The 26,757-nt window shown below is 41.3% G+C and overlaps 16 non-coding genes across 16 annotated transcripts; all 16 read right to left on the bottom strand.

Annotated features, from left to right (window-relative positions):
* Nucleotides 1-8,456: 8,456 nt before the first annotated feature.
* trnaa-agc (transfer RNA alanine (anticodon AGC)) lies at nucleotides 8,457-8,529 on the bottom strand. Its single transcript has one exon. It is a non-coding gene; the product is annotated as a tRNA-Ala (tRNA).
* Nucleotides 8,530-9,467: 938 nt separating this feature from the next.
* trnaa-agc (transfer RNA alanine (anticodon AGC)) lies at nucleotides 9,468-9,540 on the bottom strand. Its single transcript has one exon. It is a non-coding gene; the product is annotated as a tRNA-Ala (tRNA).
* A 1,986-nt stretch (nucleotides 9,541-11,526) lies between these two features.
* Nucleotides 11,527-11,599, bottom strand: trnaa-agc (transfer RNA alanine (anticodon AGC)). Its single transcript has one exon. It is a non-coding gene; the product is annotated as a tRNA-Ala (tRNA).
* A 970-nt stretch (nucleotides 11,600-12,569) lies between these two features.
* On the bottom strand, nucleotides 12,570-12,642 carry trnaa-agc (transfer RNA alanine (anticodon AGC)). Its single transcript has one exon. It is a non-coding gene; the product is annotated as a tRNA-Ala (tRNA).
* Nucleotides 12,643-13,586: 944 nt separating this feature from the next.
* trnaa-agc (transfer RNA alanine (anticodon AGC)) lies at nucleotides 13,587-13,659 on the bottom strand. The gene has a single exon. It is a non-coding gene; the product is annotated as a tRNA-Ala (tRNA).
* Nucleotides 13,660-14,628: 969 nt separating this feature from the next.
* trnaa-agc (transfer RNA alanine (anticodon AGC)) lies at nucleotides 14,629-14,701 on the bottom strand. The gene has a single exon. It is a non-coding gene; the product is annotated as a tRNA-Ala (tRNA).
* A 943-nt stretch (nucleotides 14,702-15,644) lies between these two features.
* Nucleotides 15,645-15,717, bottom strand: trnaa-agc (transfer RNA alanine (anticodon AGC)). Its single transcript has one exon. It is a non-coding gene; the product is annotated as a tRNA-Ala (tRNA).
* Nucleotides 15,718-16,686: 969 nt separating this feature from the next.
* Nucleotides 16,687-16,759, bottom strand: trnaa-agc (transfer RNA alanine (anticodon AGC)). The gene has a single exon. It is a non-coding gene; the product is annotated as a tRNA-Ala (tRNA).
* Nucleotides 16,760-17,703: 944 nt separating this feature from the next.
* trnaa-agc (transfer RNA alanine (anticodon AGC)) lies at nucleotides 17,704-17,776 on the bottom strand. The gene has a single exon. It is a non-coding gene; the product is annotated as a tRNA-Ala (tRNA).
* A 969-nt stretch (nucleotides 17,777-18,745) lies between these two features.
* On the bottom strand, nucleotides 18,746-18,818 carry trnaa-agc (transfer RNA alanine (anticodon AGC)). The gene has a single exon. It is a non-coding gene; the product is annotated as a tRNA-Ala (tRNA).
* A 944-nt stretch (nucleotides 18,819-19,762) lies between these two features.
* On the bottom strand, nucleotides 19,763-19,835 carry trnaa-agc (transfer RNA alanine (anticodon AGC)). Its single transcript has one exon. It is a non-coding gene; the product is annotated as a tRNA-Ala (tRNA).
* Nucleotides 19,836-20,804: 969 nt separating this feature from the next.
* trnaa-agc (transfer RNA alanine (anticodon AGC)) lies at nucleotides 20,805-20,877 on the bottom strand. Its single transcript has one exon. It is a non-coding gene; the product is annotated as a tRNA-Ala (tRNA).
* A 943-nt stretch (nucleotides 20,878-21,820) lies between these two features.
* trnaa-agc (transfer RNA alanine (anticodon AGC)) lies at nucleotides 21,821-21,893 on the bottom strand. Its single transcript has one exon. It is a non-coding gene; the product is annotated as a tRNA-Ala (tRNA).
* Nucleotides 21,894-22,862: 969 nt separating this feature from the next.
* On the bottom strand, nucleotides 22,863-22,935 carry trnaa-agc (transfer RNA alanine (anticodon AGC)). The gene has a single exon. It is a non-coding gene; the product is annotated as a tRNA-Ala (tRNA).
* A 943-nt stretch (nucleotides 22,936-23,878) lies between these two features.
* trnaa-agc (transfer RNA alanine (anticodon AGC)) lies at nucleotides 23,879-23,951 on the bottom strand. Its single transcript has one exon. It is a non-coding gene; the product is annotated as a tRNA-Ala (tRNA).
* A 967-nt stretch (nucleotides 23,952-24,918) lies between these two features.
* Nucleotides 24,919-24,991, bottom strand: trnaa-agc (transfer RNA alanine (anticodon AGC)). Its single transcript has one exon. It is a non-coding gene; the product is annotated as a tRNA-Ala (tRNA).
* Nucleotides 24,992-26,757: the final 1,766 nt, after the last annotated feature.

Here is a 26,757-nt window from a genome sequence, read left to right as displayed (position 1 = left end):
CTCATTTACTGCCTTTAAAAAAAACTAACTGATATGGCTGACTTGCTTTAACAAATGTGGTTTCTACTGACAATTGAGATGTACAAACTATGGCATAAGGGGATGACAAGAGGATAACAGGCAATCCGTAATTTCGATGAAAACATTTTTTTATTTTTAATTTCACCTGTATTTAACCAGGTAGGCCAGTTGAGAACAAGTTCTCATTTACAACTGCGACCTGGCCAAGATAAAGCAAAGCAGTGCGACAAAAACAACAACATAGTCACACATGGGATAAACAGACGTACAGTCAATAACACAATAGAAAAATCTATATACAGTGTGTGCAAATGTAGTAAGATTAGGGAGGTAAGGTAATAAATAGGCCATCGTGGGGAAATAATGACAATTTAGCATTAACACTGCAGTGATAGATGTGCAGATGATGATATGCAAATAGAGATACTGGGGTGTAAAAGAGCAACAACAACAAAACAACCAAAAATAATATGGAGATGAGGTAGTTGGGTGGGCTATTTACAGATGGACTGTGTACAGGTGCAGTGATCGGTAAGCTGCTCTGACAGCTGATGCTTAAAGTTAGTGAGGGAGATATAAGTCTCCAGCTTCAGTGATTTTTGCAATTTGTTCCAGTCATTGGCAGCAGAGAACTGGAAGGTAAGGTGGCCAACTGAGGTGTTGGCTTTGGGGATGACCAGTGTAATATACTTGCTGAAGCGCGTGCTACGGGTGGGTGTTGCTATGGTGACCAGTGAGCTGAGATAAGGTGGGGCTTTACCTAGCAAAGACTTATAGATGACATGGAGCCAGTGGGTTTGGCGACCAATATGTAGCGAGGGCCAGCCAATGAGAGCATACAGGTCATAGTGGTGGGTAGTATATGGGGCTTTGGTGACAAAAACGGAGGGCACTGTGATAGACTACATCCATATTTGCTGAGTAGAGTGTTATTTTGTAAATGACATCGCCGAAGTTAAGAATCGGTAGGATAGTCAGTTTTACGAGAGTATGTTTGGCAGCATGAGTCAAGGAGGCTTTGTTTGCGAAATAGGAAGCCGATTCTAGATTTAATTCGGGATTGGTTAATGTAAGTCTGGAAGGAGAGTTTACAGTCTAACCAGACACCTAGGTATTTGTAGTTGCCCACATATTCTAAGTCAGAACCATCCGGAGTAGTGATGCTAGTCGGGCGGGCGGGTGCGGGCAGCGATCAGTTGAAGAGCATGCATTTAGTTTTACTAGCATTTAAGAGCAGTTGGAAACCACGGAAGAAGTGTTGTATGGCGTTGATGCTTGTTTGGAGGTTTGTTAACACAGTGTCCAAAGAAGGGCCAGATATATACAGAATGGTGTCGTCTGTGTAAAGGTGGATCAGAGAATCACCCGTAGCAAGAGCGACATCATTGATATATACAGAGAAAAGAGTCGGCCAGAGAATTGATCCCTGTGGCACCTCCCATAGAGACTGCCAGAGGTCCGGACTACAGGCCCTCCAATTTGACACACTGAACCCTATCTGAGAAGTAGTTGGTGAACCAGGTGAGGCAGTCATTTGAGAAACGAAGGCTATTGAGTCTGACAATAAGAATGGGTGAGGCGGGTTGCAGGAAAGTATATTTAGTTTGTAGATGGAAAGTGAGATTAAAATATATGTGAAAAAATTAAAAACAGACTATTTACACGGGACAAGACAAACACATGTACGACTGCTACGCCATCTTGGATTGATGAGTGAGCTAAGACGGACGTAGTCAATATAACTATTCTGCAAATGTACAGCGGCAGAATTCAGAACATGGGCCGTTCTTACAGTTTTCACCCTGTACACCAAGTCAGAATTAGGATAAATAAAGGGTTTCATATAAACAGACAATGAAAGCTCTTACAATATTCGATGATTATAGGCTACATGTGCACCACCAAGTCAGAACAGTAGGCGAAATTAAGAGGTAAAAATATACCAAATTATTAAGGTGAGGTACATGGCCTACTAACAGCTTACTACACAACATTTTTTTACCTTATTTTATTTAACCTTTATTTAACTAGGCAAGTCAGTTAAGAACAAATTCTTATTTACAATGACGGCCTACCGGGTTAGGGTTAGGGTACTTTCTTAGCTACTGTATACATACAGTGGGGCAAAAAGTATTTAGTCAGCTACCAATTGTGCAAGTTCTCCCACTCAAAAAGATGAGAGAGGCCTGTAATTTTAATCATAGGTACACTTCAACTATGACATTCAAAATGAGAGAAAAAAGTCCAGAAAATCACATTGTAGGATTTTTAATGAATTTATTTGCAAATTATGTTGGAAAATAAGTATTTGGTCAATAACAGAAGTTTATCTCAATACTTTGTTATATACCTTTTGTTGGCAATGACAGAGGTCAAACGTTTTCTGTAAGTCTTCACAAGATTTTCACACACTGTTGCTGGTATTTTGGCCCATTCCAGCATGCAGATCTCCTCTAGAGCAGTGATGTTTTGGGGCTGTTGCTGGGCAACACGGACTTTCAACTCCCTCCAAAGATTTTCTATGGGGTTGAGATCTGGAGACTGGCTAGGCCACTCCAGGACCTTGAAATGCTTCTTACGAAGCCACTCCTTCGTTGCCCAGGCGGTTTGTTTGGGATCATTGTCATGCCGAAAGACCCAGCCACGTTTCATCTTCAATGCCCTTGTTGGTGGAAGGAGGTTTTCACTCAAAATCTCACGATACATGGCCCCATTCATTCTTTCCTTTACACGGATCAGTCGTCCTGGTCCCTTTGCAGAAAAACAGCCCCAAAGCATGATGTTTCCACCCCCATGCTTAACAGTGGGCATGGTGTTCTTTGGATGCAACTCAGGATTCTTTGTCCTCCAAACACGACAAGTTGAGTTTTTTACCAAAAGGTTCTATTTTGGTTTCCTCTGACCATATGACATTCTCCCAATCTTCTTCTGGATCATCCAAATGCTCTCTAGCAAACTTCAGACGGGCCTGGACATGTACTGGCTTAAGCAGGGGGACACGTCTGGCACTGCAGGATTTGAGTCCCTGGCGGCGTAGTGTGTTACTGATGGTAGGCTTGGTTACTTTGGTCCCAGCTCTCTGCAGGTCATTCACTAGGTCCCCCCGTGTGGTTCTGGGATTTTTGCTCACTGTTCTTCGAGGGAGATTATCAGTGGTCTTGTATGTCTTCCATTTCCTAATAATTGCTCCCACAGTTGATTTCTTCAAACCAAGCTGCTTACCTATTGCAGATTCAGTCTTCCTAGCCTGGTGCAGGTCTACAATTTTGTTTCTGGTGTCCTTTGGCAGCTCTTTGGTCTTGGCCATAGTGGAGTTTGGAGTGTGACTGTTTGAGGTTGTGGACAGGTGTCTTTTATACTGATAACAAGTTCAAACAGGTGCCATTAATACAGGTAACGAGTGGAGGACAGAGGAGCCTCTTAAAGAAGAAGTTACAGGTCTGTGAGAGCCAGAAATCTTGCTTGTTTGTACGTGACCAAATACTAATTATTTTCCACCATAATTTGCAAATAAATTCATTAAAAATCCTACAATGTGATTTTCTGTTTTTTTTTTTTCTTCTCATTTTGTCTGTCATAGTTGAAGTGTACTTATGATGAAAATTACAGGCCTCTCTCATCTGTTTAAGTGGGAGAACTTGCACAATTGGTGGCTGACTAAATACTTTTTTACCCCACTGTATCTCCCTGAAATATTACATCATTTATGCAGCAGCATACAAGACATTTTTGGACTCACCACTCATTGTTGAATTTGCGATTTCACAATTGTTGTGTGGTGTTTATGTCCAACGGACGATGAGCACCAACGTATTTTATCTATCATTTTTCATCATTATTTCTCTGCATATGACAAAGATTAAAAAGGATTTGCCAGTAGATTATCAACTTGATTCATGATGATGACTGCTAGCTAAGTCCAATCAAAGCTACTGTAGATATAACGTGATTTGATGAAATTTTATCTGTGGCCAATGACCTGGCCTTCTTGGATGGGCACTTCTAATGTAACTCTATGGCAGCACCCAAGGGGCTTGAATTATCGAAGTCTACCCTTAGACTTGGCGGTGACGTAGAGCCAATCACGGCACAATGTTCCGTAATTGTTTCTGGCTTGCCCCATCACCACAGAAAGCACTGAGCTAGGCTGAAACACCTGCATTTTGGAGCTGCCTTACTCAAGAAAATAAAAAAGAGACCATATTTATATACGGCTTTATTAACTCAACCATTTATTTATTTATTTTATTTTTTACATTGTTCGTAACTGATATGTGACAGGTATTAATGTCAAAATAACATGCAAAACAGGCAAGCCCCACCCCCCCAATTTTTTAAAACAAATTTCTTTGCTAAAAATGTGGTGCTCAAAACCAGCCCCACATGCCCTGAATGACAGTCGCCACTGGGCCTATAGCAAATGCAGCATACGGCATTCATTTTTCACATGCAAATAGCACTTTTCAGTAGTGCTCAAAGCATGCCATTCCATTCCATGAGCATAGCATTTTGTTTTTCAACTTGAATCAATGAGCCCAATCAGTCCTCCATGACAACTAAATCATAAACAACAGAGTAGGACTGGCTAATAGGTCATTATTTTTGGGGTTATGCTCAGGTAAAACAATTTTCATATTATTATATGTAGTAGAAAGCGATGGGTTAGAAGAAGCCTACATAACCAACCCATAAAGTAAAAATTACCATCCATATATGGCCAGCTATGTAAACTTCAACATTGATTTATCCTGCAATAGACGTCGTTCAATTGGTAACATACATTTTGGTCTTCTTCTAATGCCTCTTAAGGGGAAAGAAAAGTAACTAACTAAAAGTAACTGAAGGTAATCAGATTACATTACTGAGTTTGGGTTATCCAAAAGTTACGTTACTGATTACAATTTTTGACAGGTAACTAGTAAATGTAACTGATTACATTTAGGCAATAACCTACCCAACCATGTGTGTGACCCAGCTGCTGTCAAGCGGCCCCTATACTCCCCAAGGACAAGCTTTGCTGGATAGGCGTTCAAATATTTATCTCTTAAAAGGACAAAGGTCAATTCCTTCCATTTCATTTCAAGTCCATTCAGAGAATTTAGGCTACTGAAATTAATTTCGTAAACTGAAAGTTTTCATCAAAAATATACTGAAATTATTTTAATTACCTAAAATAATAACTGAGATTGAAAATGTCACTGTTTAAATGAGAAACCTACACAGATTATATTGAATGAATGTCCCCCACTCCTTAATGTCCTCCACTCCACTCCACTCCAGTCCTTAAACTACTTGCCACAACTTGTCAGTCTAACAATTTATCTTATCATAGGCAGGTCTCGCCATCTAGTGGTGAAATGTAACACTAACTCAGTACACAACGATGTAGTCATTGCAAAAGAATGCTATGCCAAAACAAGTCAATGGCAAAACAATCATAAGGGACAGTTCGAAAATAACTCCAGTGGGAGGGTGGTCCAAAATAGGGAGGGTTGTCAAATTCTGTTATTTTTGCTTTGGAGAGGGTTGTGTGCTATTGTATTGGGAACAGGAGAGGGTAGTGCGTTTTTTTCCTTGTTTACATTTGTCGTTTTGCAGGTTTTACTATATAATTTCTTCCATCCTAGACAAATTTCCTCATCTGCTTGGATGAACCTCCCCTATATCTAGGTGTTTTGGTACTTCCCTTTTGACCTATGCTTTTTCATGTGCTTACTATACCACAGGTCATTAAAGTCTACCGTTCTAACTCTCTATCCTGCCTTCTATGCGCCATTCATAGTGGCAATAGTGGTAGGTATATAATTTGTCCACATCTAGGCTAACTATCAATATAAAGGGAGTGGCTCCTAATGCGTGACCGGTTCTTTTATTTCTGAGGCTCGTAAATATAGCATCAAAATGCTGAAAATCTGATTTCCCCGAGCTGATCACTGTCTGCATTCGGCTCTGATCGTAGTGTAATGAAACAGGCAGAGAGAGTGAGCTCGTCCGTCCGTGGACCTGCATAGCATCGACTGTGCCCAAAAAATCTATATCCAAATTTTTAAATACAGTTATTGTTATTTGTGGTCGTATCATTATTTTTCCGTTAATAACATTTTTTACAAGGGGAGAGTTATGTGAGAATATATTTAACATTGGGTGGGGTGTGTATATTTTTTAATGACAGATCAAGTTGTACAACCACCAATGACTCTCTGTTCCATTACATTACACAGTCATTGTCTGCTGTACAGGGGAGTTTTGTGAAGAGCCAATCTGAACATTAACAAGTCTCGCTTTTGTTACGGTTTAGGAAGCATAAGGACCTTATATTTCATATCAGTGAGAAATGATTTTCTAAAAACAAAAGGTTAAATTGATACACACCTTGATAGGGTTAAGGTTAGTGTTCCCACATGGCCATATCTACATGTTACAGCACTTGTTTACGGAAGACAGAGGTGACCACCTTTACTAATTAGCTATCTAGCATGCTCCAAACACCTTTGTGTCAGCGTAACTTGGGAAGTGTAGTTTCGTTGGATGGAGGAACCAATAGCTGTATGGATCTGCGCAAAATCCCCTACAGTAAGTGTATCTTTTTTATTTGAAGGATCCTTTCTTGCTGATGAAAGATAAGGGCCATGTGTTTCGAAAACCGTAGGAACCTTGAAAGAACTCCTTGTCCTATCGTAAGTTTCTCAGAGTTCTAGCCAGGTCAGCTCATACATAGTTCAATGGTTCTCGGTCTCTCCTTAGTCACACTGACGTTTACAATTCTAATTCATTATTCATGTTACAGTATCGAATGATTACTAATAGTTACATTTGTCTAATTATTCATTATATCTGTTACACAATGTCATAATTACGTTTCAGGGTGGAATTTTTTTAGTCATTACCTTTAAGCATATAAATTCCCTTATCAGTAGCACTATAATTTCCTTCTGACTTTGTAATATGATGTATTTCTGGAGTAAGATAGGTATTTCTCGGATATAACGCTGCTTTTGAAATTGTGTTTTGAGGGCGAGTGCAAATGATAGGGCTAGGTAGCTAACAAGACAACTAGTTAGCTTCGGCTAACAGAGAAACTGACAGGATGTTTAATCTCATGTTTTTAGCTTCCCGTATGATCTCTGCCTGTTGGCTAAGTTACTGTAGCTACTAGAAATATTTGTGTTTTTGTTTGTTTCTTTATATTTACAGCTTGTAGCAGCACAACCAAGGGGGAGGAGAATGGGCCTGCCAATAAAACAAAATAGCATTCCAAGTGGAAAGTAGAGGTTTGGAAGAGAAGGATGCCGGGTAAATCCTACTTTGGCAGGGATAATTGAGTTGACTATGACTATTCATATCTGCATTGTTTGATTATTTATTAAATACATTATTCTTACCAGAAAACTTTTATTCCATGCTGAAATGTCTGATTTGCATACTAGTAACATGATTAATAGTGAAATTTCGATATAAATGGTTTTACTGTTGTACCATTTACCTGATACTACTTGATATTTCAATCTGAGTAAAAAATTCAACATCACACTTTGTGTAAATATTTTTAGGACGCATTCACAATCACATTTACTTGAAATTATATTGTGAAATAAATGTTAATTCATGCTATTGAAATTGTGAAATTATTCTAATATCTTGAGTACCGTCTACATGTTTATGAAACTGAGCACTACGATAGATATTAAGTCAAATTTGAAAAATACAGTAATTAACACTGTACAGCACGGGAGGGTCGGAGAATGAGTCCAAATAAAAGTTTGCGAAACGTATGCAAATAAATATGACACAAATGTAAAAAATTTACACAACATCTATTGAAATCAATGGCAGCTAAATTGTTACGATTCACATATCTAGCTGATAATTGTGAACTCAAACGTTTGCTTTGTGTATATCTTGATTCGTCTATTGTTGCCATTGTCCTGGCTGGAAGGAGATTCAGTGAATGGGGCGGTGAAGCGTGAGGTAATACAGTAGGGGGAGTGCGAGTGCTTCTTAAATGTATTGCTTGCATGGTAGTATGTTTGGTAAAACACCCCTAGAGTTTGAGAGTTACAAGCCCCCACTCATCCAGTAATTTTTTAACTGTCCCTAAATTATCCCATTAAAACACTGCATGAGAAATACGTCATGAACTCAAAACAATTGAAAGAACAGAGTATAAAACAGTACTTAGCCTAATATATTATTAACAGCCACGATAGCGTCGTCTACTGGTAGGTCTATTTTGAATCAATATTTCAACTCGCCACCACACTCTACCTTCCACTGGTGTTTCCCAACTGCAGTCCTCAGGTTGCCCCAGCAACACACATTCACATTTTTGAGCCAGACAAGCACACTTGAATCAATTTGTTAACTAATCCATCGATTAGTTAAATCAGTCCAGAGCTACAACAACAATGTGTGCTTATTGAACCAAACTAAATATTTGGAGGATGCGGGCATCGATCCCGCTACCTCTCGCATGCTAAGCGAGCGCTCTACCATTTGAGCTAATCCCCCTGTGCCTCCAACAAGAAATATGAAATCTCAATGACCGCACTGCCAAATCCCTCGTCCATAAGAAAGGATACTTTTTTAAAAGTATGCTTGCTTCAGCTGTCTAAAAGTATTTTTCATGGTAGTTCAGTAAAGGTTGAAGTAGTGACTGGAGTATGCCCAGTGGTGGAAATAGTTGTATTGTTGTGTTAGTGAGTTTTGGGTGTTTGATAGCAGAAAAACCTGCGAGTCTGGAGTTCCCCCTGCTGGCTGTCTGTGGAATAACATTAGGATCAGTTGATCGTGGGGAAATGCATGTTAGTTGCCCATATCTAGCTGATAATTGTGAAGTCAAACGTTTGCTTTGTGTATATCTTGATTCGTCTATTGTTGCCATTGTCCTGGCTGGAAGGAGGTTCAGTGAATGGGGTGGTGAAGCGTGAGGTAATACAGTAGGGGGAGTGCGAGTGCTTCTTAAATGTATTGCTTTATGCATTCTCCTCACTCGCGTCCACACAAAAACATACTCAAGAGAACGGAGTGGAGAATACAATCGGAGCATGAGTGTGGAGCATGGTAGTATGTTTGGAAAAACACCCCTAGAGTTTGAGAGCTACAAGCCCCCACTCACCCAGTAATTTTTGAACTGTCCCTAAATAATCCCATTAAAACACTGCATGAGAAAAATGTCAGAAACTCAAAACAATTGAAAGTACAGAGTATAAAACAGTACTTAGCCTAATATATTATTAACAGCCACGATAGCGTTGTCTACTGGTAGGTCTATTTTGAATTAATATTTCAACTCGTCACCAAGCTCTACCTGACACTAGTTGTTCCCAGCTATCGTCCTCGGGTAGCCGCAGCAATTCACATTTTAGAGCCAGAAAAGCACACTTGATTCAATTTGTTAGTCCAGAGCTACAACAACAATGTGTGCTGATTGAACCAAACAAAGTAAATGGAGGATGCGGGCATCGATCCCGCTACCTCTCGCATGCTAAGCGAGCGCTCTACCATTTGAGCTAATCCCCCTGTGCCTCCAACAAGAAGTTTGAAATCTCAATGACCGCACTGCCAAATCCCTCGTCCATAAGAAAGGATACTTTTTTTAAATGTATGCTTGCTTCAGCTGTCTAAAAGTATTTTTCATGGTAGTTCAGTAAAGGTTGAAGTAGTGACTGCAGTAAGCCCAGTGGTGGAAATAGTTGTATTGTTGTGTTAGTGAGTTTTGGGTGTTTGATAGCAGAAAAACCTGCGAGTCTGGAGTTCCCCCTGCTGGCTGTCTGTGGAATAACATTAGGATCAGTTGATCGTGGGGAAATGCATGTTAGTTGCCCATATCTAGCTGATAATTGTGAAGTCAAACGTTTGCTTTGTGTATATCTTGATTCGTCTATTTTTGCCATTGTCCTGGCTGGAAGGAGGTTCAGTGAATGGGGTGGTGAAGCGTGAGGTAATACAGTAGGGGGAGTGCGAGTGCTTCTTAAATGTATTGCTTTATGCATTCTCCTCACTCGCGTCCACACAAAAACATACTCAAGAGAACGGAGTGGAGAATACAATCGGAGCATGAGTGTGGAGCATGGTAGTATGTTTGGAAAAACACCCCTAGAGTTTGAGAGCTACAAGCCCCCACTCACCCAGTAATTTTTGAACTGTCCCTAAATAATCCCATTAAAACACTGCATGAGAAAAATGTCATAAACTCAAAACAATTGAAAGAATAGAGTATAAAACAGTACTTAGCCTAATATATTATTAACAGCCACGATAGCGTCGTCTACTGGTAGGTCTATTTTGAATCAATATTTCAACTCGCCACCACACTCTACCTTCCACTGGTGTTTCCCAACTGCAGTCCTCAGGTTGCCCCAGCAACACACATTCACATTTTTGAGCCAGACAAGCACACTTGAATCAATTTGTTAACTTATCCATCGATTAGTTAAATCAGTCCAGAGCTACAACAACAATGTGTGCTTATTGAACCAAACTAAATTTTTGGAGGATGCGGGCATCGATCCAGCTACCTCTCGCATGCTAAGCGAGCGCTCTAACATTTGAGCTAATCCCCCTGTGCCTCCAACAAGAAGTTTGAAATTCAATGACCGCACTGCCAAATCCCTCGTCCATAAGAAAGGATACTTTTTTTAAAGTATGCTTGCTTCAGCTGTCTAAAAGTATTTTTCATGGTAGTTCAGTAAAGGTTGAAGTAGTGACTGGAGTAAGCCCAGTGGTGGAAATAGTTGTATTGTTGTGTTAATGAGTTTTGGGTGTTTGATAGCAGAAAAACCTGCGAGTCTGGAGTTCCCCCTGCTGGCTGTCTGTGGAATAACATTAGGATCAGTTGATCATGGAGAAATGCATGTTAGTTGCCCATATCTAGCTGATAATTGTGAAGTCAAACGTTTGCTTTGTGTATATCTTGATTCGTCTATTGTTGCCATTGTCCTGGCTGGAAGGAGGTTCAGTGAATGGGGTGGTGAAGCGTGAGGTAATACAGTAGGGGGAGTGCGAGTGCTTCTTAAATGTATTGCTTTATGCATTCTCCTCACTCGCGTCCACACAAAAACATACTCAAGAGAACGGAGTGGAGAATACAATCGGAGCATGAGTGTGGAGCATGGTAGTATGTTTGGAAAAACACCCCTAGAGTTTGAAAGCTACAAGCCCCCACTCACCCAGTAATTTTTGAACTGTCCCTAAATAATCCCATTAAAACACTGCATGAGAAAAATGTCATAAACTCAAAACAATTGAAAGAACAGAGTATAAAACAGTACTTAGCCTAATATATTATTAACAGCCACGATAGCGTTGTCTACTGGTAGGTCTATTTTGAATTAATATTTCAACTCGTCACCAAGCTCTACCTGACACTAGTTGTTCCCAGCTATCGTCCTCGGGTAGCCGCAGCAATTCACATTTACATTTTAGAGCCAGACAAGCACACTTGATTCAATTTGTTAGTCCAGAGCTACAACAACAATGTGTGCTGATTGAACCAAACAAAGTAAATGGAGGATGCGGGCATCGATCCCGCTACCTCTCGCATGCTAAGCGAGCGCTCTACCATTTGAGCTAATCCCCCTGTGCCTCCAACAAGAAGTTTGAAATCTCAATGACCGCACTGCCAAATCCCTCGTCCATAAGAAACGATACTTTTTTTAAAAGTATGCTTGCTTCAGCTGTCTAAAAGTATTTTTCATGGTAGTTCAGTAAAGGTTGAAGTAGTGACTGCAGTAAGCCCAGTGGTGGAAATAGTTGTATTGTTGTGTTAGTGAGTTTTGGGTGTTTGATAGCAGAAAAACCTGCGAGTCTGGAGTTCCCCCTGCTGGCTGTCTGTGGAATAACATTAGGATCAGTTGATCGTGGGGAAATGCATGTTAGTTGCCCATATCTAGCTGATAATTGTGAAGTCAAACGTTTGCTTTGTGTATATCTTGATTCGTCTATTGTTGCCATTGTCCTGGCTGGAAGGAGGTTCAGTGAATGGGGTGGTGAAGCGTGAGGTAATACAGTAGGGGGAGTGCGAGTGCTTCTTAAATGTATTGCTTTATGCATTCTCCTCACTCGCGTCCACACAAAAACATACTCAAGAGAACGGAGTGGAGAATACAATCGGAGCATGAGTGTGGAGCATGGTAGTATGTTTGGAAAAACACCCCTAGAGTTTGAGAGCTACAAGCCCCCACTCACCCAGTAATTTTTGAACTGTCCCTAAATAATCCCATTAAAACACTGCATGAGAAAAATGTCATAAACTCAAAACAATTGAAAGAATAGAGTATAAAACAGTACTTAGCCTAATATATTATTAACAGCCACGATAGCGTCGTCTACTGGTAGGTCTATTTTGAATCAATATTTCAACTCGCCACCACACTCTACCTTCCACTGGTGTTTCCCAACTGCAGTCCTCAGGTTGCCCCAGCAACACACATTCACATTTTTGAGCCAGACAAGCACACTTGAATCAATTTGTTAACTAATCCATCGATTAGTTAAATCAGTCCAGAGCTACAACAACAATGTGTGCTTATTGAACCAAACTAAATATTTGGAGGATGCGGGCATCGATCCCGCTACCTCTCGCATGCTAAGCGAGCGCTCTAACATTTGAGCTAATCCCCCTGTGCCTCCAACAAGAAGTTTGAAATCTCAATGACCGCACTGCCAAATCCCTCGTCCATAAGAAAGGATACTTTTTTTAAAGTATGCTTGCTTCAGCTGTCTAAAAGTATTTTTCATGGTAGTTCAGTAAAGGTTGAAGTAGTGACTGGAGTAAGCCCAGTGGTGGAAATAGTTGTATTGTTGTGTTAATGAGTTTTGGGTGTTTGATAGCAGAAAAACCTGCGAGTCTGGAGTTCCCCCTGCTGGCTGTCTGTGGAATAACATTAGGATCAGTTGATCGTGGAGAAATGCATGTTAGTTGCCCATATCTAGCTGATAATTGTGAAGTCAAACGTTTGCTTTGTGTATATCTTGATTCGTCTATTGTTGCCATTGTCCTGGCTGGAAGGAGGTTCAGTGAATGGGGTGGTGAAGCGTGAGGTAATACAGTAGGGGGAGTGCGAGTGCTTCTTAAATGTATTGCTTTATGCATTCTCCTCACTCGCGTCCACACAAAAACGTACTCAAGAGAACGGAGTGGAGAATACAATCGGAGCATGAGTGTGGAGCATGGTAGTATGTTTGGAAAAACACCCCTAGAGTTTGAGAGCTACAAGCCCCCACTCACCCAGTAATTTTTGAACTGTCCCTAAATAATCCCATTAAAACACTGCATGAGAAAAATGTCAGAAACTCAAAACAATTGAAAGTACAGAGTATAAAACAGTACTTAGCCTAATATATTATTAACAGCCACGATAGCGTTGTCTACTGGTAGGTCTATTTTGAATTAATATTTCAACTCGTCACCAAGCTCTACCTGACACTAGTTGTTCCCAGCTATCGTCCTCGGGTAGCCGCAGCAATTCACATTTACATTTTAGAGCCAGACAAGCACACTTGATTCAATTTGTTAGTCCAGAGGTACAACAACAATGTGTGCTGATTGAACCAAACAAAGTAATTGGAGGATGCGGGCATCGATCCCGCTACCTCTCGCATGCTAAGCAAGCGCTCTACCATTTGAGCTAATCCCCCTGTGCCTCCAACAAGAAGTTTGAAATCTCAATGACCGCACTGCCAAATCCCTCGTCCATAAGAAAGGATACTTTTTTTAAAGTATGCTTGCTTCAGCTGTCTAAAAGTATTTTTCATGGTAGTTCAGTAAAGGTTGAAGTAGTGACTGCAGTATGCCCAGTGGTGGAAATAGTTGTATTGTTGTGTTAGTGAGTTTTGGGTGTTTGATAGCAGAAAAACCTGCGAGTCTGGAGTTCCCCCTGCTGGCTGTCTGTGGAATAACATTAGGATCAGTTGATCGTGGGGAAATGCATGTTAGTTGCCCATATCTAGCTGATAATTGTGAAGTCAAACGTTTGCTTTGTGTATATCTTGATTCGTCTATTGTTGCCATTGTCCTGGCTGGAAGGAGGTTCAGTGAATGGGGTGGTGAAGCGTGAGGTAATACAGTAGGGGGAGTGCGAGTGCTTCTTAAATGTATTGCTTTATGCATTCTCCTCACTCGCGTCCACACAAAAACATACTCAAGAGAACGGAGTGGAGAATACAATCGGAGCATGAGTGTGGAGCATGGTAGTATGTTTGGAAAAACACCCCTAGAGTTTGAGAGCTACAAGCCCCCACTCACCCAGTAATTTTTGAACTGTCCCTAAATAATCCCATTAAAACACTGCATGAGAAAAATGTCATAAACTCAAAACAATTGAAAGAATAGAGTATAAAACAGTACTTAGCCTAATATATTATTAACAGCCACGATAGCGTCGTCTACTGGTAGGTCTATTTTGAATCAATATTTCAACTCGCCACCACACTCTACCTTCCACTGGTGTTTCCCAACTGCAGTCCTCAGGTTGCCCCAGCAACACACATTCACATTTTTGAGCCAGACAAGCACACTTGAATCAATTTGTTAACTAATCCATCGATTAGTTAAATCAGTCCAGAGCTACAACAACAATGTGTGCTTATTGAACCAAACTAAATATTTGGAGGATGCGGGCATCGATCCCGCTACCTCTCGCATGCTAAGCGAGCGCTCTAACATTTGAGCTAATCCCCCTGTGCCTCCAACAAGAAGTTTGAAATCTCAATGACCGCACTGCCAAATCCCTCGTCCATAAGAAAGGATACTTTTTTAAAGTATGCTTGCTTCAGCTGTCTAAAAGTATTTTTCATGGTAGTTCAGTAAAGGTTGAAGTAGTGACTGGAGTAAGCCCAGTGGTGGAAATAGTTGTATTGTTGTGTTAATGAGTTTTGGGTGTTTGATAGCAGAAAAACCTGCGAGTCTGGAGTTCCCCCTGCTGGCTGTCTGTGGAATAACATTAGGATCAGTTGATCGTGGAGAAATGCATGTTAGTTGCCCATATCTAGCTGATAATTGTGAAGTCAAACGTTTGCTTTGTGTATATCTTGATTCGTCTATTGTTGCCATTGTCCTGGCTGGAAGGAGGTTCAGTGAATGGGGTGGTGAAGCGTGAGGTAATACAGTAGGGGGAGTGCGAGTGCTTCTTAAATGTATTGCTTTATGCATTCTCCTCACTCGCGTCCACACAAAAACATACTCAAGAGAACGGAGTGGAGAATACAATCGGAGCATGAGTGTGGAGCATGGTAGTATGTTTGGAAAAACACCCCTAGAGTTTGAAAGCTACAAGCCCCCACTCACCCAGTAATTTTTGAACTGTCCCTAAATAATCCCATTAAAACACTGCATGAGAAAAATGTCAGAAACTCAAAACAATTGAAAGTACAGAGTATAAAACAGTACTTAGCCTAATATATTATTAACAGCCACGATAGCGTTGTCTACTGGTAGGTCTATTTTGAATTAATATTTCAACTCGTCACCAAGCTCTACCTGACACTAGTTGTTCCCAGCTATCGTCCTCGGGTAGCCGCAGCAATTCACATTTACATTTTAGAGCCAGACAAGCACACTTGATTCAATTTGTTAGTCCAGAGCTACAACAACAATGTGTGCTGATTGAACCAAACAAAGTAATTGGAGGATGCGGGCATCGATCCCGCTACCTCTCGCATGCTAAGCAAGCGCTCTACCATTTGAGCTAATCCCCCTGTGCCTCCAACAAGAAGTTTGAAATCTCAATGACCGCACTGCCAAATCCCTCGTCCATAAGAAAGGATACTTTTTTTAAAGTATGCTTGCTTCAGCTGTCTAAAAGTATTTTTCATGGTAGTTCAGTAAAGGTTGAAGTAGTGACTGCAGTATGCCCAGTGGTGGAAATAGTTGTATTGTTGTGTTAGTGAGTTTTGGGTGTTTGATAGCAGAAAAACCTGCGAGTCTGGAGTTCCCCCTGCTGGCTGTCTGTGGAATAACATTAGGATCAGTTGATCGTGGGGAAATGCATGTTAGTTGCCCATATCTAGCTGATAATTGTGAAGTCAAACGTTTGCTTTGTGTATATCTTGATTCGTCTATTGTTGCCATTGTCCTGGCTGGAAGGAGGTTCAGTGAATGGGGTGGTGAAGCGTGAGGTAATACAGTAGGGGGAGTGCGAGTGCTTCTTAAATGTATTGCTTTATGCATTCTCCTCACTCGCGTCCACACAAAAACATACTCAAGAGAACGGAGTGGAGAATACAATCGGAGCATGAGTGTGGAGCATGGTAGTATGTTTGGAAAAACACCCCTAGAGTTTGAAAGCTACAAGCCCCCACTCACCCAGTAATTTTTGAACTGTCCCTAAATAATCCCATTAAAACACTGCATGAGAAAAATGTCATAAACTCAAAACAATTGAAAGAACAGAGTATAAAACAGTACTTAGCCTAATATATTATTAACAGCCACGATAGCGTCGTCTACTGGTAGGTCTATTTTGAATCAATATTTCAACTCGCCACCACACTCTACCTTCCACTGGTGTTTCCCAACTGCAGTCCTCAGGTTGCCCCAGCAACACACATTCACATTTTTGAGCCAGACAAGCACACTTGAATCAATTTGTTAACTAATCCATCGATTAGTTAAATCAGTCCAGAGCTACAACAACAATGTGTGCTTATTGAACCAAACTAAATATTTGGAGGATGCGGGCATCGATCCCGCTACCTCTCGCATGCTAAGCGAGCGCTCTAACATTTGAGCTAATCCCCCTGTGCCTCCAACAAGAAGTTTGAAATCTCAATGACCGCACTGCCAAATCCCTCGTCCATAAGAAAGGATACTTTTTTTAAAGTATGCTTGCTTCAGCTGTCTAAAAGTATTTTTCATGGTAGTTCAGTAAAGGTTGAAGTAGTGACTGGAGTAAGCCCAGTGGTGGAAATAGTTGTATTGTTGTGTTAATGAGTTTTGGGTGTTTGATAGCAGAAAAACCTGCGAGTCTGGAGTTCCCCCTGCTGGCTGTCTGTGGAATAACATTAGGATCAGTTGATCGTGGAGAAATGCATGTTAGTTGCCCATATCTAGCTGATAATTGTGAAGTCAAACGTTTGCTTTGTGTATATCTTGATTCGTCTATTGTTGCCATTGTCCTGGCTGGAAGGAGGTTCAGTGAATGGGGTGGTGAAGCGTGAGGTAATACAGTAGGGGGAGTGCGAGTGCTTCTTAAATGTATTGCTTTATGCATTCTCCTCACTCGCGTCCACACAAAAACATACTCAAGAGAACGGAGTGGAGAATACAATCGGAGCATGAGTGTGGAGCATGGTAGTATGTTTGGAAAAACACCCCTAGAGTTTGAGAGCTACAAGCCCCCACTCACCCAGTAATTTTTGAACTGTCCCTAAATAATCCCATTAAAACACTGCATGAGAAAAATGTCAGAAACTCAAAACAATTGAAAGTACAGAGTATAAAACAGTACTTAGCCTAATATATTATTAACAGCCACGATAGCGTTGTCTACTGGTAGGTCTATTTTGAATTAATATTTCAACTCGTCACCAAGCTCTACCTGACACTAGTTGTTCCCAGCTATCGTCCTCGGGTAGCCGCAGCAATTCACATTTACATTTTAGAGCCAGACAAGCACACTTGATTCAATTTGTTAGTCCAGAGCTACAACAACAATGTGTGCTGATTGAACCAAACAAAGTAATTGGAGGATGCGGGCATCGATCCCGCTACCTCTCGCATGCTAAGCAAGCGCTCTACCATTTGAGCTAATCCCCCTGTGCCTCCAACAAGAAGTTTGAAATCTCAATGACCGCACTGCCAAATCCCTCGTCCATAAGAAAGGATACTTTTTTTAAAGTATGCTTGCTTCAGCTGTCTAAAAGTATTTTTCATGGTAGTTCAGTAAAGGTTGAAGTAGTGACTGCAGTATGCCCAGTGGTGGAAATAGTTGTATTGTTGTGTTAGTGAGTTTTGGGTGTTTGATAGCAGAAAAACCTGCGAGTCTGGAGTTCCCCCTGCTGGCTGTCTGTGGAATAACATTAGGATCAGTTGATCGTGGGGAAATGCATGTTAGTTGCCCATATCTAGCTGATAATTGTGAAGTCAAACGTTTGCTTTGTGTATATCTTGATTCGTCTATTGTTGCCATTGTCCTGGCTGGAAGGAGGTTCAGTGAATGGGGTGGTGAAGCGTGAGGTAATACAGTAGGGGGAGTGCGAGTGCTTCTTAAATGTATTGCTTTATGCATTCTCCTCACTCGCGTCCACACAAAAACATACTCAAGAGAACGGAGTGGAGAATACAATCGGAGCATGAGTGTGGAGCATGGTAGTATGTTTGGAAAAACACCCCTAGAGTTTGAGAGCTACAAGCCCCCACTCACCCAGTAATTTTTGAACTGTCCCTAAATAATCCCATTAAAACACTGCATGAGAAAAATGTCATAAACTCAAAACAATTGAAAGAACAGAGTATAAAACAGTACTTAGCCTAATATATTATTAACAGCCACGATAGCGTCGTCTACTGGTAGGTCTATTTTGAATCAATATTTCAACTCGCCACCACACTCTACCTTCCACTGGTGTTTCCCAACTGCAGTCCTCAGGTTGCCCCAGCAACACACATTCACATTTTTGAGCCAGACAAGCACACTTGAATCAATTTGTTAACTAATCCATCGATTAGTTAAATCAGTCCAGAGCTACAACAACAATGTGTGCTTATTGAACCAAACTAAATATTTGGAGGATGCGGGCATCGATCCCGCTACCTCTCGCATGCTAAGCGAGCGCTCTAACATTTGAGCTAATCCCCCTGTGCCTCCAACAAGAAGTTTGAAATCTCAATGACCGCACTGCCAAATCCCTCGTCCATAAGAAAGGATACTTTTTTTAAAGTATGCTTGCTTCAGCTGTCTAAAAGTATTTTTCATGGTAGTTCAGTAAAGGTTGAAGTAGTGACTGGAGTAAGCCCAGTGGTGGAAATAGTTGTATTGTTGTGTTAATGAGTTTTGGGTGTTTGATAGCAGAAAAACCTGCGAGTCTGGAGTTCCCCCTGCTGGCTGTCTGTGGAATAACATTAGGATCAGTTGATCGTGGAGAAATGCATGTTAGTTGCCCATATCTAGCTGATAATTGTGAAGTCAAACGTTTGCTTTGTGTATATCTTGATTCGTCTATTGTTGCCATTGTCCTGGCTGGAAGGAGGTTCAGTGAATGGGGTGGTGAAGCGTGAGGTAATACAGTAGGGGGAGTGCGAGTGCTTCTTAAATGTATTGCTTTATGCATTCTCCTCACTCGCGTCCACACAAAAACATACTCAAGAGAACGGAGTGGAGAATACAATCGGAGCATGAGTGTGGAGCATGGTAGTATGTTTGGAAAAACACCCCTAGAGTTTGAAAGCTACAAGCCCCCACTCACCCAGTAATTTTTGAACTGTCCCTAAATAATCCCATTAAAACACTGCATGAGAAAAATGTCAGAAACTCAAAACAATTGAAAGTACAGAGTATAAAACAGTACTTAGCCTAATATATTATTAACAGCCACGATAGCGTTGTCTACTGGTAGGTCTATTTTGAATTAATATTTCAACTCGTCACCAAGCTCTACCTGACACTAGTTGTTCCCAGCTATCGTCCTCGGGTAGCCGCAGCAATTCACATTTACATTTTAGAGCCAGACAAGCACACTTGATTCAATTTGTTAGTCCAGAGCTACAACAACAATGTGTGCTGATTGAACCAAACAAAGTAATTGGAGGATGCGGGCATCGATCCCGCTACCTCTCGCATGCTAAGCGAGCGCTCTACCATTTGAGCTAATCCCCCTGTGCCTCCAACAAGAAGTTTGAAATCTCAATGACCGCACTGCCAAATCCCTCGTCCATAAGAAAGGATACTTTTTTTAAAGTATGCTTGCTTCAGCTGTCTAAAAGTATTTTTCATGGTAGTTCAGTAAAGGTTGAAGTAGTGACTGCAGTATGCCCAGTGGTGGAAATAGTTGTATTGTTGTGTTAGTGAGTTTTGGGTGTTTGATAGCAGAAAAACCTGCGAGTCTGGAGTTCCCCCTGCTGGCTGTCTGTGGAATAACATTAGGATCAGTTGATCGTGGGGAAATGCATGTTAGTTGCCCATATCTAGCTGATAATTGTGAAGTCAAACGTTTGCTTTGTGTATATCTTGATTCGTCTATTGTTGCCATTGTCCTGGCTGGAAGGAGGTTCAGTGAATGGGGTGGTGAAGCGTGAGGTAATACAGTAGGGGGAGTGCGAGTGCTTCTTAAATGTATTGCTTTATGCATTCTCCTCACTCGCGTCCACACAAAAACATACTCAAGAGAACGGAGTGGAGAATACAATCGGAGCATGAGTGTGGAGCATGGTAGTATGTTTGGAAAAACACCCCTAGAGTTTGAGAGCTACAAGCCCCCACTCACCCAGTAATTTTTGAACTGTCCCTAAATAATCCCATTAAAACACTGCATGAGAAAAATGTCATAAACTCAAAACAATTGAAAGAATAGAGTATAAAACAGTACTTAGCCTAATATATTATTAACAGCCACGATAGCGTCGTCTACTGGTAGGTCTATTTTGAATCAATATTTCAACTCGCCACCACACTCTACCTTCCACTGGTGTTTCCCAACTGCAGTCCTCAGGTTGCCCCAGCAACACACATTCACATTTTTGAGCCAGACAAGCACACTTGAATCAATTTGTTAACTAATCCATCGATTAGTTAAATCAGTCCAGAGCTACAACAACAATGTGTGCTTATTGAACCAAACTAAATATTTGGAGGATGCGGGCATCGATCCCGCTACCTCTCGCATGCTAAGCGAGCGCTCTAACATTTGAGCTAATCCCCCTGTGCCTCCAACAAGAAGTTTGAAATCTCAATGACCGCACTGCCAAATCCCTCGTCCATAAGAAAGGATACTTTTTTAAAGTATGCTTGCTTCAGCTGTCTAAAAGTATTTTTCATGGTAGTTCAGTAAAGGTTGAAGTAGTGACTGGAGTAAGCCCAGTGGTGGAAATAGTTGTATTGTTGTGTTAATGAGTTTTGGGTGTTTGATAGCAGAAAAACCTGCGAGTCTGGAGTTCCCCCTGCTGGCTGTCTGTGGAATAACATTAGGATCAGTTGATCGTGGAGAAATGCATGTTAGTTGCCCATATCTAGCTGATAATTGTGAAGTCAAACGTTTGCTTTGTGTATATCTTGATTCGTCTATTGTTGCCATTGTCCTGGCTGGAAGGAGGTTCAGTGAATGGGGTGGTGAAGCGTGAGGTAATACAGTAGGGGGAGTGCGAGTGCTTCTTAAATGTATTGCTTTATGCATTCTCCTCACTCGCGTCCACACAAAAACATACTCAAGAGAACGGAGTGGAGAATACAATCGGAGCATGAGTGTGGAGCATGGTAGTATGTTTGGAAAAACACCCCTAGAGTTTGAAAGCTACAAGCCCCCACTCACCCAGTAATTTTTGAACTGTCCCTAAATAATCCCATTAAAACACTGCATGAGAAAAATGTCAGAAACTCAAAACAATTGAAAGTACAGAGTATAAAACAGTACTTAGCCTAATATATTATTAACAGCCACGATAGCGTTGTCTACTGGTAGGTCTATTTTGAATTAATATTTCAACTCGTCACCAAGCTCTACCTGACACTAGTTGTTCCCAGCTATCGTCCTCGGGTAGCCGCAGCAATTCACATTTACATTTTAGAGCCAGACAAGCACACTTGATTCAATTTGTTAGTCCAGAGCTACAACAACAATGTGTGCTGATTGAACCAAACAAAGTAATTGGAGGATGCGGGCATCGATCCCGCTACCTCTCGCATGCTAAGCAAGCGCTCTACCATTTGAGCTAATCCCCCTGTGCCTCCAACAAGAAGTTTGAAATCTCAATGACCGCACTGCCAAATCCCTCGTCCATAAGAAAGGATACTTTTTTTAAAGTATGCTTGCTTCAGCTGTCTAAAAGTATTTTTCATGGTAGTTCAGTAAAGGTTGAAGTAGTGACTGCAGTATGCCCAGTGGTGGAAATAGTTGTATTGTTGTGTTAGTGAGTTTTGGGTGTTTGATAGCAGAAAAACCTGCGAGTCTGGAGTTCCCCCTGCTGGCTGTCTGTGGAATAACATTAGGATCAGTTGATCGTGGGGAAATGCATGTTAGTTGCCCATATCTAGCTGATAATTGTGAAGTCAAACGTTTGCTTTGTGTATATCTTGATTCGTCTATTGTTGCCATTGTCCTGGCTGGAAGGAGGTTCAGTGAATGGGGTGGTGAAGCGTGAGGTAATACAGTAGGGGGAGTGCGAGTGCTTCTTAAATGTATTGCTTTATGCATTCTCCTCACTCGCGTCCACACAAAAACATACTCAAGAGAACGGAGTGGAGAATACAATCGGAGCATGAGTGTGGAGCATGGTAGTATGTTTGGAAAAACACCCCTAGAGTTTGAGAGCTACAAGCCCCCACTCACCCAGTAATTTTTGAACTGTCCCTAAATAATCCCATTAAAACACTGCATGAGAAAAATGTCATAAACTCAAAACAATTGAAAGAATAGAGTATAAAACAGTACTTAGCCTAATATATTATTAACAGCCACGATAGCGTCGTCTACTGGTAGGTCTATTTTGAATCAATATTTCAACTCGCCACCACACTCTACCTTCCACTGGTGTTTCCCAACTGCAGTCCTCAGGTTGCCCCAGCAACACACATTCACATTTTTGAGCCAGACAAGCACACTTGAATCAATTTGTTAACTAATCCATCGATTAGTTAAATCAGTCCAGAGCTACAACAACAATGTGTGCTTATTGAACCAAACTAAATATTTGGAGGATGCGGGCATCGATCCCGCTACCTCTCGCATGCTAAGCGAGCGCTCTAACATTTGAGCTAATCCCCCTGTGCCTCCAACAAGAAGTTTGAAATCTCAATGACCGCACTGCCAAATCCCTCGTCCATAAGAAAGGATACTTTTTTAAAGTATGCTTGCTTCAGCTGTCTAAAAGTATTTTTCATGGTAGTTCAGTAAAGGTTGAAGTAGTGACTGGAGTAAGCCCAGTGGTGGAAATAGTTGTATTGTTGTGTTAATGAGTTTTGGGTGTTTGATAGCAGAAAAACCTGCGAGTCTGGAGTTCCCCCTGCTGGCTGTCTGTGGAATAACATTAGGATCAGTTGATCGTGGAGAAATGCATGTTAGTTGCCCATATCTAGCTGATAATTGTGAAGTCAAACGTTTGCTTTGTGTATATCTTGATTCGTCTATTGTTGCCATTGTCCTGGCTGGAAGGAGGTTCAGTGAATGGGGTGGTGAAGCGTGAGGTAATACAGTAGGGGGAGTGCGAGTGCTTCTTAAATGTATTGCTTTATGCATTCTCCTCACTCGCGTCCACACAAAAACATACTCAAGAGAACGGAGTGGAGAATACAATCGGAGCATGAGTGTGGAGCATGGTAGTATGTTTGGAAAAACACCCCTAGAGTTTGAGAGCTACAAGCCCCCACTCACCCAGTAATTTTTGAACTGTCCCTAAATAATCCCATTAAAACACTGCATGAGAAAAATGTCATAAACTCAAAACAATTGAAAGAACAGAGTATAAAACAGTACTTAGCCTAATATATTATTAACAGCCACGATAGCGTTGTCTACTGGTAGGTCTATTTTGAATTAATATTTCAACTCGTCACCAAGCTCTACCTGACACTAGTTGTTCCCAGCTATCGTCCTCGGGTAGCCGCAGCAATTCACATTTACATTTTAGAGCCAGACAAGCACACTTGATTCAATTTGTTAGTCCAGAGCTACAACAACAATGTGTGCTGATTGAACCAAACAAAGTAAATGGAGGATGCGGGCATCGATCCCGCTACCTCTCGCATGCTAAGCGAGCGCTCTACCATTTGAGCTAATCCCCCTGTGCCTCCAACAAGAAGTTTGAAATCTCAATGACCGCACTGCCAAATCCCTCGTCCATAAGAAACGATACTTTTTTAAAAGTATGCTTGCTTCAGCTGTCTAAAAGTATTTTTCATGGTAGTTCAGTAAAGGTTGAAGTAGTGACTGCAGTAAGCCCAGTGGTGGAAATAGTTGTATTGTTGTGTAGTGAGTTTTGGGTGTTTGATAGCAGAAAAACCTGCGAGTCTGGAGTTCCCCCTGCTGGCTGTCTGTGGAATAACATTAGGATCAGTTGATCGTGGGGAAATGCATGTTAGTTGCCCATATCTAGCTGATAATTGTGAAGTCAAACGTTTGCTTTGTGTATATCTTGATTCGTCTATTGTTGCCATTGTCCTGGCTGGAAGGAGGTTCAGTGAATGGGGTGGTGAAGCGTGAGGTAATACAGTAGGGGGAGTGCGAGTGCTTCTTAAATGTATTGCTTTATGCATTCTCCTCACTCGCGTCCACACAAAAACATACTCAAGAGAACGGAGTGGAGAATACAATCGGAGCATGAGTGTGGAGCATGGTAGTATGTTTGGAAAAACACCCCTAGAGTTTGAGAGCTACAAGCCCCCACTCACCCAGTAATTTTTGAACTGTCCCTAAATAATCCCATTAAAACACTGCATGAGAAAAATGTCATAAACTCAAAACAATTGAAAGAATAGAGTATAAAACAGTACTTAGCCTAATATATTATTAACAGCCACGATAGCGTCGTCTACTGGTAGGTCTATTTGAATCAATATTTCAACTCGCCACCACACTCTACCTTCCACTGGTGTTTCCCAACTGCAGTCCTCAGGTTGCCCCAGCAACACACATTCACATTTTTGAGCCAGACAAGCACACTTGAATCAATTTGTTAACTAATCCATCGATTAGTTAAATCAGTCCAGAGCTACAACAACAATGTGTGCTTATTGAACCAAACTAAATATTTGGAGGATGCGGGCATCGATCCCGCTACCTCTCGCATGCTAAGCGAGCGCTCTAACATTTGAGCTAATCCCCCTGTGCCTCCAACAAGAAGTTTGAAATCTCAATGACCGCACTGCCAAATCCCTCGTCCATAAGAAAGGATACTTTTTTTAAAGTATGCTTGCTTCAGCTGTCCTAAAAGTATTTTTCATGGTAGTTCAGTAAAGGTTGAAGTAGTGACTGGATGTAAGCCCAGTGGTGGAAATAGTTGTATTGTTGTGTTAATGAGTTTTGGGTGTTGCTAGCAGAAAAACTGCGAGTCTGGAGTTCCCCTGCTGGCTGTCTGTGGAATTTAACATTAGGATCAGTTGATCGTGGAGAAATGCATGTTAGTTGCCCCATATCTAGCTGATAATTGTGAAGTCAAACGTTTGCTTTGTGTATATCTTGATCGTCTATTGTTGCCATTGTCCTGGCTGGAAGGAGGTTCAGTGAATGGGGTGGTGACGCGTGAGGTAATACAGTAGGGGGAGTGCGAGTGCTTCTTAAATGTATTGCCTTATGCATTCCCTCACTCGCGTCCACACAAAAACGTACTCAAGAGAACGGAGTGGAGAATACATCAGGAGCATGAGTGTGGAGATGGTAGTATGTTTTGGAAAAACACCCCTAGAGTTTGAGAGCTACAAGACCCCACTCACCCCAGTAATTTTTGAACTGTCCCTAAATAATCCCATTAAAAACACTGCATGAGAAAAAATGTCATAAACTCAAACAATTGAAGAACAGAGTATAAACAGTACTTAGCCTAATATATTATTAACAGCCACGATAGCGTTGTCTACTGGTAGGTCTATTTTGAATCAATATTTCAACTCGCACCACCTCTACCTTCCACTGGTGTTTCCCAATGCAGTCCTCAGGTTGCCCCAGCAACACACATTCACATTTTAGAGCCAGACAAGCACACTTGATTCAATTTGTTAGTCCAGAGTACAACAACAATGTGTGCTGATTGAACCAAACAAAGTAATTGGAGGATGCGGGCATCGATCCCGCTACCTCTCGCATGCTAAGCAAGCGCTCTATCTACCATTTGAGCTAATCCCCTGTGCCCCAACAAGAAGTGAAATCTCAATGACCGCACTGCCAAATCCCTCGTCCATAAAGAAAGGATACTTTTTTTAAAGTATGCTTGCTTCAGCTGTCTAAAAGTATTTTTCATGGTAGTTCAGTAAGGTTGAAGTAGTGACTGCAGTATGCCCAGTGGTGGAAATAGTTGTATTGTTGTGTTAGTGAGTTTTGGGTGTTTGATAGCAGAAAAACCTGCGAGTCTGGAGTTTCCCCCCTGCTGGCTGTCTGTGGAATAACATTAGGATCAGTTGATCGTGGGGAAATGCATGTTAGTTGCCCATATCTGCTGATAATTGTGAAGTCAAACGTTTGCTTTGTGTATTCTTGATTCGTCTATTGTTGCCATTGTCCTGGCTGGAAGGGGTTCAGTGAATGGGGTGGTGAAGCTGAGTAATACAGTAGGGGGAGTGCGAGTGCTTCTTAAGTATTGCTTTATGCATTCTCCTCACTCGCGTCCACACAAAAACATACTCAAGAGAACGGAGTGGAGAATACAATCGGGCATGAGTGTGGAGCATGGTAGTATGTTTGGAAAAAACACCCCTAGAGTTTTGAAAGCTACAAGCCCCCACTCACCCAGTAATTTTGAACTGTCCCTAATAATCCCATTAAAACACTGCATGAGAAAAATGTCATAAACTCAAAAACATTGAAAGAACAGAGTATAAAACAGTACTTACCTAATATATTATTAACAGCCACGATAGCGTCGTTACTGGTAGGTCT

This window comes from Oncorhynchus kisutch, linkage group LG15, assembly GCF_002021735.2.
Source record: "Oncorhynchus kisutch isolate 150728-3 linkage group LG15, Okis_V2, whole genome shotgun sequence".
NCBI lineage: Eukaryota > Metazoa > Chordata > Actinopteri > Salmoniformes > Salmonidae > Oncorhynchus > Oncorhynchus kisutch.
This window is presented reverse-complemented; position numbering and strand designations above follow the sequence as displayed.